Source organism: Pleurodeles waltl, chromosome 11 (assembly GCF_031143425.1).
Source record: "Pleurodeles waltl isolate 20211129_DDA chromosome 11, aPleWal1.hap1.20221129, whole genome shotgun sequence".
NCBI lineage: Eukaryota > Metazoa > Chordata > Amphibia > Caudata > Salamandridae > Pleurodeles > Pleurodeles waltl.
Window position 1 is genome coordinate 80,487,660 of NC_090450.1, and position 12,349 is coordinate 80,500,008.

Consider the following 12,349-nt stretch of genomic DNA (forward strand, 5'->3'; position numbering starts at 1 on the left):
AGAAAGAAGGAGGACTGCTGACATACAAGCCTGCAGAGAAGGAGGAAGACGACAACTGATTTGGCCCCAGCCCTACCGGCCTGTCTCCAACTTCGAAAACCTGCTCCAGTGATGCATCCTACAGGGACCAGCGACCTCTGAAGCCTCAGAGGACTGCCCTGGACTACAGGACCAAGAAACTCCTGTGAACAGCAGCCCTGTTAAAAACTAGCTACTTCTTTGCAACAAAGAAGCAACTTCCAAGGACTTCACGTTTCCCGCCGGAAGCGTGAGACTTCACACTCTGCACCCGACGCCCCCGGCTCGACCTGCAGAAAACGACACCTCAGGGAGGACTCACCGGCAACTGCGAGCCCGTGAGTAACCGGAGACGACCCCCCTGAGCCCCCACACCGACACCTGCAGAGAGAATCCAGAGGCTCTCCCTGACCGCGACTGCTTGTAACAAGGGACCCGACGCCTGGAACCAACACTGCACCCGCAGCCCCCAGGACCTGAAGGAACCGAACTTCAACGCAGGAGTGACCCCCAGGTGACCCTCTACCTAGCCCAGGTAGTGGTTGTCCCGAGAAGCCCCATCTGTGCCTGCCTGCACCGTTGGAGTGACCCCCGGGTTCCTCCAATGAAACCTATACAAAACCCGACGCCTGCTTAGTTCACTGCACCCGGCCGCCCCTGTGCCGCTGGGGGTGTACTTTGTGTGCCTTCTCGTGTCCCCCCCAGTGCTCTACAAAAACCCCCTGGTCTGCCCCCCGAAGATGCAGGTACTTACCTGCTGGCAGACTTGAACCGGAGCACCCCTGTTCTCCATAGGCGCCTATGTGTTTTGGGCACCTCTTTGACCTCTGCACCTGACTGGCCCTAAGCTGCTGGTTTGGTAACTTTGGGGTTGCCATGAACCCCCCAACGGTGGCCTGCCTATGTCCCAGGACTGAGACTTGTAAGTGTTTTACTTACCTCCTAATCTACCCTTTACTTACCTCCCCCAGGAACTGTTAATTTTTGCAGTGTCCACTTTGAAAATAGCTTATTGCCATTTTTACAAAGACTGTATGTGATATTGCTTTCATTCAAAGTTCCTAAAGTATCTAAGTGAAGTACCTCACATTTAAAGTAACTGTAAATCTTGAACCCGTGGTTCTTAAAATAAACAAAGAAAATATATTTTTCAATATAAAAGCCTATTGGCCTGGAGTAAGTCTTTGAATGTGTGTTCCTCATTTATTGCCGGTGTGTGTACAACAAATGCTTAACACTACCCTCTGATAAGCCTACTGCTCGACCACACTACCACAAAATAGAGCATTAGAATTATCTACTTTTGCCACTATCTTATCTCTAAGGGGAACCCTTGGACTCTGTGCACACTATTTCTTACTTTGAAGTAGTATATACAGAGCCAACTTCCTACATTGGTGGATCAGCGGTGGGGTCTAAGACTTTGCATTTGCTGGACTACTCAGCCAATACCTGATCACACGACTAAATTCCAAAAATTTACATTAGAAACTGATTTTTGAAATTAGAGCTGTTTTTCAACATTTTTAAAAGTCCTGCTAGGGCCTTTTGTAAGTCCCTGTTAGCATTTCTTTTAGAGTTTAAAAGTTTTGTAAACGTTTGGATTACGTTCTAGAGATATTCTTAGATTCTTAAAAAGTATCCCAACTTTTAGAGAAATAATGTCTAACACAGAAGAGATGGTGGTGGAACTCAACCTCACCCCTTACCTGCATCTAAGGATGTCAGAGTTAAGGACTCTCTGTAAAATAAAAAATATAAAACCTGGATCAAGCCCTACCAAAGTACAGCTCCAGGAGCTTTTGGCAGAGTTTGCTAGAGACCACCCCTCTGAAGACAACTTTACAGAGGGGGAAACTAGTGACCTAGAGGATAACTCCCTCCCTCCTGTCCTAGTTAGGGAAACCAGGCTCCCTCAAACCGTGACTCCACAAGTGATAGTCAGAGATGCTGCTTCTCCCACGGGGAGACCAGCAACTCTGGAAGCATTGAGGGCAGCCTCAATGAAGATGACCTCCTGTTAGCCACGATGACCAAAAGATTGGCTTTGGAGAGACAGCTCCTAGCAAGAGAGAGGGAAAGACAAGAGATGGGTTTAGCTCCCATCAACGGTGGCAGCAACTTAAATAGGGTCAGAGAGAATACTGACGTGCTAAAAATCCCCAAAGGGATTGTAACAAAATATGAAGATGGTGATGACATCACCAAATGGTTCACAGCTTTTGAGAGGGCTTGTACAACCAGAAAAGTAAACAGATCTCACTGGGGTGCTCTCCTTTGGGAAATGTTCACTGGAAAGTTGAAAGGATAGACTCCTCACACTCTCTGGAAACGATGCAGAATCCTATGACCTCATGAAGGCTACACTGATTGAGGGCTGTGGATTCTCCACTGAGGAGTACAGGATTAGGTTCAGGGGGGCTAAAAAATCCTCGAGCCAGACCTGGGTTGATTTTGTTGACTTCTCAGTCAAAACACTAGATGATTGGATTAATGGCAGTGGTGTAAATGATTATGAAGGACTGTATAATTTATTTATGAAGGAACACCTTTTAAGTAATTGTTTCAATGATAAACTGCATCAGCATCCGGTAGACCTAGGTCCAATTTCTCTCCAAGAATTGGGAAATAAGGCAGACCACTGGGTCAAGACAAGGGTGACCAAGACTTCCACAGGGGTTGTAAAGAAATGGCTCCCTGTTGCAGTTACCCCCCACTTTTTGCCTGATACTGATGCTGACTTGACTGAGAAATGTGCTGGGACCCTGCTAACCAGGCCCCAGCACCAGTGTTCATTCACCTAAAATGTACTGTTGTCTCCACAATTGGCACAACCTTGACACCCAGGTAAGTCCCTTGTAACTGGTACCCCTGGTACCAAGGGCCCTGATGCCAGGAAAGGTCCCTAAGGGCTGCAGAATGTCTTATGCCACCCTAGGGACCCCTCGCTCAGCACATGCACACTGCCTCACAGCTTGTGTGTGCTGGTGGGGAGAAAATGACTAATTCGACATGGCACTCCCCTCAGAGTGCCATGCCAACCTCACACTGCCTGTGGCATAGGTAAGTCACCACTCTAGCAGTCCTTACAGCCCTAAGGCAGGGTGCACTATACCACAGGTGAGGGCATATGTGCATGAGCACTATGCCCCTACAGTGTCTAAGTAAAACCTTAGACATTGTAAGTGCAGGGTAGCCATAAGAGTATATGGTCTGGGAGTCTGTCAAAAACGAACTCCACAGCTCCGTAATGGCTACACTGAATACTGGGAAGTTTGGTATCAAACTTCTCAGAATAATAAACCCCCACTGATGCCAGTGTTGGATTTATTACAAAATTCACACAGAGGGCATCTTAGAGATGCCCCCTGTATTTTACCCAATTGTTCAGTGCAGGACTGACTGGTCTGTGCCAGCCTCCTGCTGAGAGACGAGTTTCTGACCCCATGTGGTGAGGGCCTTTGTGCTCTCTGAGGACAGAAACAAAAGCCTGCTCAGGGTGGAGGTGCTTAGCACCTCCCCCCTGCAGGAACTGTAACACGTAGCAGTGAGCCTCAAAGGCTCAGGCTTCGTGTTACAATGCCCCAGGGCACTCCAGCTAGTGGAGATGCCCGCCCCCTGGACACAGCCCCCACTTTTGGCAGCAAGTCCAGGAGAGATAATGAGAAAAACAAGGAGGAGTCACTGGCCAGTCAGGACAGCCCCTAAGGTGTCCTGAGCTGAGGTGACTCTGACTTTTAGAAATCCTCCATCTTGCAGATGGAGGATTCCCTCAATAGGATTAGGGATGTGCCCCCCTCCCCTCAGGGAGGAGGCACAAAGAGGGTGTAGCCACCCTCAGGGCTAGTAGCCATTGGCTACTAACCCCCCAGACCTAAACACACCCCTAAATCGAGTATTTAGGGGCTCCCAGAACACAGCAAGATAGATTCCTGCAACCTAAGAAGAAGAGGACTACTGAGCTGAAAAACCCTGCAGAGAAGACGGAGACACCAACTGCTTTGGCCTCAGCTCTACCGGCCTGTCTTCCCACTTCTAAAGACACTGCTCCAGCGACGCTTTCCACAGGGACCAGCGACCTCTGAAGCCCTAGAGGACTGCCCTGCATCTAGAAGGACCAAGAACTCCGAGGACAGCGGCTCTGTTCACCAAAGACTGCAACTTCGCAACAAAGAAGCAACTTTGAAACAACACTCGTTTCCCGCCCGAAGCGTGAGACTTGGCACTCTGCACCCGACACCCCCGGCTCGACTTATGGAGAACAATCACTTCAGGGAGATCTCCCCGGCGACTGCGAGACCGTGAGTAGCCAGAGTTGACCCCCCTCAGCCGCCACAGCGACGCCTGCAGAGGGAATCCCGAGGCTCCCCCTGACCACGACTGCCTGCTTCAAAGACCCGACACCTGGTAAAGGCACTGCATCCGCAGCCCCCAGGACCTGAAGGATCCGACCTCCAGTGCAGGAGCGACCCCCAGGTGGCCCTCTCCCTTGCCCAGGTGGTGGCTACCCCGAGGAGCCCCCCCCTTGCCTGCCTGCATCGCTGAAGAGACCCCTTGGTCTCCCATTGCTTTCTATTGAAAACCCAACGCTTGTTTGCACACTGCACCCGACCGCCCCTGTGCCGCCGAGGGTGTACTTTCTGTGTGGATTTGTGTCCCCCCCTGGTGCCCTACAAAACCTCCCTGGTCTGCCCTCCGAAGACGCAAGTACTTACCTGCTGGCAGACTGGAACCGGGGCACCCCCTTCTCCATTGAAGCCTATGTGTTTTGGGCACCACTTTGACTTCTGCACCTGACCGGCCCTGAGCTGCTGGTGTGGTAACTTTGGGGTTGCTCTGAACCCCCAACGGTGGGCTACCTTGGACCCAAACTTGAACCCCATAGGTGGTTTACTTACCTGCAAAAACTAACAAACACTTACCTCCCCAGGAACTGTTGAAAATTGCACTGTCTAGTTTTAAAATAGCTATATGTCATTTATGTGAAAACTGTATATGCTATTTTGCTAATTCAAAGTTCCTAATGTTCTTACATGAAATACCTTTCATTTGAAGTATTACTTGTAAATCTCGAACCTGTGGTTCTTAAAATAAAGTAAGAAAATATATTTTTCTATACAAAAACCTATTGGCCTGGAATTGTCATTGAGTGTGTGTTCCTCATTTATTGCACGTGTGTGTACAACAAATGCTTAACACTACTCCTCTGATAAGCCTACTGCACAACCACACTACCACAAAATAGAGCATTAGAATTATCTCTTTTTGCCACTATCTTACCTCTAAGGGGAACCCTTTGACTCTGTGCATACTATTGCTTACTTTGAAATAGTGCATACAGAGCCAACTTCCTACAGGGGTGATCAAAGGAAAGGGGTCATGAAGCCTCCCCAGGGGAAGAGTGTTGAGACATCCAAGGGAAAAAGTGAAGAGTCTTCTACAGGGCCCCAAAAACCTGCATAGGAGGGTGGGTCCTAAGCCTCTTCACAATCCTCATTTGGGTACAAGGGTAAAAACTTTGATCCCAAAAAGGCCTGGTGTCGCAGCTGTAGTCAGCATGGACATCAAACTGGAGACAAGGCCTGTCCCAAGAAAGGTTCCACTTCAACTACTACTCCAGTTAGCACTGGAATAGCCAGTCTCCAGGTGGGATCAACAGTGTGCTGAGAGCAAATCAGGGTTCACACTAAAGCTACATTAGTCTCTGAGGGTGGGGTGGACTTCGCCACAGTAGCTGCCTGGCTGCCTAACATGCAAAAATACAGGCAGCAGACCTTTATTAATGGGACTAGAGTAGAGGCCCTGAGGGATACAGGTGCCAGTGTCACTATGGTGACAGACAAACTGGTTTCCCCAGGACAATACCTGACTGGACAAACGAATCAAGTCGCCAGTGCTGACAATCAGACTAAAGTACATCCCATGGCTATGGTAACTTTAGAATGGGGAGGGGTCACTGGCCTGAAACAGGTGGTAGTCTCTTCTGCTATACCAGTTGAATGTCTGCTTGGAAATGATCTGGAGTCCTCAGCGTGGGCTGAGGTAGAACTCAAAACCAATGCAGCCATGCTGGGTATCGCTGAACTGGTGTGTGTCAAGACTAGGGCACAGTGCAGAGCTCAGGATGAAAAAGAGGTGTTGGAGTCTGGAATAATGGCCCAACCCTCCAAGAGAAAGGGAAAGAAGACTGGGGAACCAGCTTCAGGACAGAAAAAGAAACAGAACCTCTCTTCTCAGGAAGAATTCTATCGCCTGAGGGAACTGAGCCTATAGAGTTAGAACCTTATCAGGTTGAGCTCTTGGGCCCAGTGGGACCCTCAAGGGAACAGCTGTGCAAGGGGCAAGAAACTTGTCCCTCTCTTGAAGGCCTAAGGCAGCAAGCTGCTGAACAAGAACAAGGAAGTGTTAGTGGAACCCACAGGGTCTATTGGGAAGATGGACTCCTTTACACTGAGGCAAGAGATCCCAAACCTGGTGCCACTAGGAGAGTGGTAGTGCCTCAGGAGTTTAGGAAGTTCCTTCTGACCTTAGCTCATGACATTCCCCTTGCTGGGCATTTGGGACAAACCAAGAAATGGGAGAGGTTAGTCAACCATTTCTATTGGCCCAATATGTCCCAGAAAGTGAAGGGGATTTGTGCCTTCTGTGCCACCTGTCAAGCCAGTGGTAAGACAGGTGGCCATCCAAAGGTCCCCCTCATTCCACTTCCAGTGGTGGGGGTCCCATTTGAAAGAGTGGGAGTGGATATAGTGGGTCCACCTGAACCTCCCACAGCATCAGGGAATCAGTATATCCTAGTAGTAGTGGATCATGCTACTAGGTGCCCTGAAGCAATTCCTCTTAGGTCCACTACTGCCCCTGCAATAGCCAAAGCACTCATTGGTATTTTTACCAGAGTGGGATTTCCTAAGGAGGTGGTTTCTGACAGAGGTACCAACTTCATGTCAGCCTACCTAAAACACATGTGGAATGAGTGTGGGGTGACTTACAAATTCACCACCCCATACCATCCACAAACCAATGATCTTGTTGAGAGATTTAACAAGACATTGAAGGGCATGATCATGGGGCTCCCTGAAAAACTAAAAAGGAGATGGGATGGCCTCTTGCCATGCCTGCTTTTTGACTACAGAGAGGTGCCTCAGAAGGGAGTAGGGTTTTCCCCCTTTGAACTTCTGTTTGGCCATCTAGTTAGGGGACCACTAGCTCTTGTGAATGAAGGCTGGGAGAGACGTCTCCATGAGCCTAAGCAAGATATAGTGGACTATGTACTGGGCCTACGTTCAAGGATGGCACAATACATGGAAAAGGCAAGTAGAAACCTTGAGGCCAGCCAACAACTCCAGAAGATGTGGTATGACCAAAAGGCTGCTATGGTTGAGTTTCAACCAGGGCAGAAGATCTGGGTTCTGGAGCCTGTGGCTCCCAGGGCACTTGAGGACAAATGGAGTGGCACTTACCCAGTGCTAGAGAAAAAGAGTAAGGTCCCCTACCTGGCGGTCCTGGGCACTAGCAGGACCCCGAAGAGGGTGATCCATGTTAACCGCCTAAAACTCTTCCATGACAGGGCAGATGTAAACATGTTGATGGTTACAGATGAGGACCAGGAATAGAGTGAACCTCTCCCTGATCTCCTCTCCGCTGACCCTAAAGATGGCACAGTAGATGGAGTGATCTACTCAGACACCCTCTCTGGCCAATAGCAAGCTGACTGCAGGCAAGTCTTCCAGCAGTTTGCTGAGCTCTTTTCCCTAACCCGTGGTCAGACACACCTGTGTACCCATGATGAGGACACAGGAGACAGCATGCCTGTCAAAAACAAAATATTCAGACAGTCTGACCAAGTTAAGGAAAGCATCAAGGTGGAAGACCACAAGATGCTGGAACTGGGAGTCACTGAGCACTCTGACAGCCCCTGGGCTAGCCCAGTGGTCTTAGTCCCCAAACCTCACACCAAAGATGGAAAGAGAGAGATGAGGTTCTGTGTGGACTACAGAGGGCTTAGTTCTGTCACCAAGACAGATGTTCACCCCATTCCTAGGGCAGATGAGCTGATTGATAAATTGGGTGCTGCCAAATACTTGAGTACCTTTGACTTGGCAGCAGGGTACTGGGTCAACAAAGCCGACGTCACCATCGCCCCCAAACTCCACAAGATCATCAACCTTTCCTTCAACACCGCTACCTTCCTGGACAGCTGGAAGCACGCAGAAATCCAACCCCTCCTCAAGAAACCTAAGGCTGACCTCAACGACCTCAAAAACTTCCGACGGATCTCCCTCCTCCCTTTCCCAGCGAAAGTCATCAAGAAGATCGTCAACGCACAGCTCTCCCACTACCTCGAAGACAACTCCATCCTAGACCCTTCCCAATCCGGTTTCAGACGCAACCACAGCACAGAGACTGCACTTCTCGCCGCCACAGATGACATCAGACAACAAATGGACAACGGCGAAACCTCAGCCCTCATCCTCTTGGACCTCTCCGCTGCCTTCGACACGGTCTGCCACCGCACCCTACTAAATCGCCTCCACGAAGCCGGTATCCAAGACAAAGCCCTCAACTGGATCTCCTCTTTTCTCTCGGGCAGAACCCAGAGAGTTCGACTCTCACCCTTCCGCTCCGAAGCCACCAACCTCATCTGCGGCGTCCCCCAAGGCTCCTCACTAAGCCCAACGCTGTTCAACGTCTACATGGCCCCCCTCGCACAACTGGCCCGCCAGCACAACTTCAGCACCCTCTCCTATGCCGACGACACCCAGCTCGTCCTCTCCCTGACCAAAGATCCTCTCACCGCCAAAGCCAACCTCCACGAGGGACTGAAATCTATCGCCGAATGGATGAGCAACAGCCACCTGAAACTTAACTCCGACAAGACCGAAGTCCTCATCCTCGGTCGCACCCCCTCGGCCTGGAACGACTCTTGGTGGCCCACCGCCCTGGGCCCCCCACCCACCCCAGCCTGCCACACACGAAACCTCGGCTTCATCCTCGACTCCGCTCTCACCATGTCCAAACAGATCAACGCTGTCTCCTCTTCCTGTTTTAACACCCTCCGCATGCTCCGCAGGATCTTCAAGTGGATTCCAACAGGAACCAGAAAGATGGTGACCCAAGCCCTCGTCAGTAGCAGACTCGACTACGGCAACGCACTCTACACAGGCATCCCAACAAAAGACATCAAGCGACTCCAACGCATCCAGAACGCATCCGCCCGCCTGATCCTCGACATACCCCGCCGATGTCACATCTCCCACCACCTGAAGGACCCCACTGGCTCCCCGTGGACAAGAGGATCACCTTTAAACTCCTCACCCATGCACACAAGGCACTACACGACACCAGACCCACCTACCTGAACACCAGACTCAACTTCTACGTTCCCTCACGCCAACTACGCTCTGCCAACCTTGCCCTTGCCATCGTCCCCCGAATCCAGCGAAAGACCTCTGGCGGCAGATCCTTCTCCTACCTCGCCGCCAAGACCTGGAACTCACTCCCGACCTCACTACGCCAGACCCAGGACCTCCTCACCTTCAGGAGACTCCTCAAGACATGGCTCTTTGAATGATAGCAGCTACCCCCCTCTCCTCCCCCCCCCCCCCCCCCAAGCGCCTCGAAACCCTAACGGGTACATAGCGCGCTTTATAAATTTAATGATTGATTGATTGATTGAAGAATGGCACCAGGAGCAAAAGAGAAAACAACATTCTCTACACCTGATGGGCACTACCAGTTTACTGTGATGCTCTTTGGCTTAAAGAATGCCCCTGCCACCTTCCAAAGGTTGGTGAATCAAGTCCTTGCTGGCCTGGAGTCCTTTGGTGCAGCTTATCTTGATGATATTGCTGTCTTTAGCTCCAGCTGGCAGGATCACCTGGTCCACCTGGCGAAGGTTTTGCAGGCCCTGCAAGCAGCAGGCCTCTCTATCAAGGCATCTAAATGTCAGATAGGACATGGCACTGTGGTTTACTTGGGACACCTTGTAGGTGGAGGCCAAGTTCAGCCACTCCAACCCAAGATCCAGACTATTCTGGGCTGGGTAGCTCCAAAAACCCAACCTCAAGTCAGGGCATTCCTTGGCTTGACTGGTTACTATAGGAGGTTTGTGAAGGATTATGGATCAATAGTGACCCCCGTAACAGAACTTACCTCCAAGAAAATGCCCTAGAAAGTTAACTGGACCTTGGACTGTCAAAAGGCCTTTGACACCCTGAAGCAAGCAATGTGCACAGCACCAGTTTTGAAAGCTCCAGATTACTCTAAGCAGTTCATAGTGCAGACAGATGCCTCTGAACATGGGATAGGAGCAGTCCTGTCCCAAACAAATGATGATGGCCTTGGCCAGCCTGTTGCTTTTATTAGCAGGAGGTTACTCCCCAGGGAGCCGCGTTGGAGCGGCATTGAGAGGGAGGCCTGTGCTGTGGTCTGGTCCCTGAAGAAGTTGAGACCGTACCTTTTGGTACTCACTTCATATTTCAAACTGACCACAGACCTCTCAGATGGCTCATGCAAATGAAAGGAGAAAACCCTAAACTATTGAGGTGGTCCATATCCCTACAGGGAATGGACTTTATAGTGGAACACAGACCTGGGACTGCCCATGCCAATGCAGATGGCCTTTCCAGGTTCTTCCACTTAGAAAATGAAGACTCTCGGGAAAGGTTAGTCTCATCCCCTTTCGTTTGGGGGGGGGGTTGTTGTGTAAGGAAACCCCTCCTTGGCATGGTTACCCCCTAACGTTTTGCCTTTGCTGGTGCTAAGTTATGATTTGAAAGTGTACTGGGACCCTGCTAACCAGGCCCCAGCACCAGTGTTCTTTCCCTAAACTGTACCTTTGTCTCCACATTTGGCACAACCCTGGCACTCAGGTAAGTCCCTTGTAACTGGTACCCCTGGTACCAAGGGCCCTGATGCCATGGAAGGTCTCTAAGGGCTGCAGCATGTCTTATGCCACCCTAGGGACCCCTCGCTCAGCACATGCACACTGCCTCACAGCTTGTGTGTGCTGAAGCCTCAGAGGACTGCCCTGGACTACAGGACCAAGAAACTCCTGTGAACAGCTGCCCTGTTCAAAACCAGCTACTTCTTTGCAACAAAGAAGCAACTTCCAAGGACTTCACGTTTCCCGTCAGAAGCGTGAGACTTCACACTCTGCACCCGACTCCCCCGGCTCGACCTGCAGAAAACCAACACCTCAGGGAGGACTCCCCGGCAACTGCGAGCCTGTGAGTAACCGGAGACGACCCCCCTGAGCCCCTACAGCGACTCACGCAGAGAGATTCCAGAAGCTCCTCTTGACCGCGACTGCTTGTAACAAGGGACCCGACGCCTGGAAGCAACACTGAACCCGCAGCCCCCAGGACCTGAAGGAAACGAACTTCAACGCAGGAGTGACCCCCAGGCGACCCTCTACCTATCCCAGGTGGTGGCTGTCCCGAGAAGCCCCCCTGTGCCTGCCTGCTTTGTTCACTGCACCCGGCCGCTGCTGTGCCGCTGACGGTGTACTTTGTGTGCCTTCTTGTGTCCCCTCCAGTGCTCTACAAACCCCCATTGGTCTGCCCCCCGAGGACGCTGGCAGACTGGAACCGGAGCACCCCTGTTCTCCATAGGTGCCTATGTGCTTTGGGCACCTCTTTGACCTCTGCACCTGGCCGGCCCGAGCTGCTGGTGTGGTAACTTTGGGGTTGCCCTGAACCCCCAACGGTGGGCTGCCTATGTCCCAGGACTGAGACTTGTAAGTGTTTTACTTACCTCCTAATCTAACCTTTACTTACCTCCCCCAGGAACTGTTGATTTTTGCACTGTGTCCACTTTGAAAATAGCTTATTGCCATTTTTACAAAGACTGTATGTGATATTGCTTTCATTCAAAGTTCCTAAAGTATCTAAGTGAAGTACCTTACATTTAACGTATTAACTGTAAATCTTGAACCTGTGGTTCTTAAAATAAACTAAGAAAATATATTTTTCAATATAAAAACCTATTGGCCTGGAGTTAGTCTTTGAGTGTGTGTTCCTCATTTATTGCCTGTGTGTGTACAACAAATGCTTAACACTACCCTCTGATAAGCCTACTGCTCGACCACACTACCACAAAATAGAGCATTAGAATGATCTACTTTTGCCACTATCCTACCTCTAAAGGGAACCCTTGGACTCTGTGCACACTATTTCTTACTTTGAAATAGTATATACAGAGCCAACTTCCTACAACCATAACCCATACACCATCCACGCACCTCACACCACACACCCCAACACAGCACCCCACACACCCGCACACATATCACTCACACCACATCCATGGCACCCCAAAGACACACTAGGTT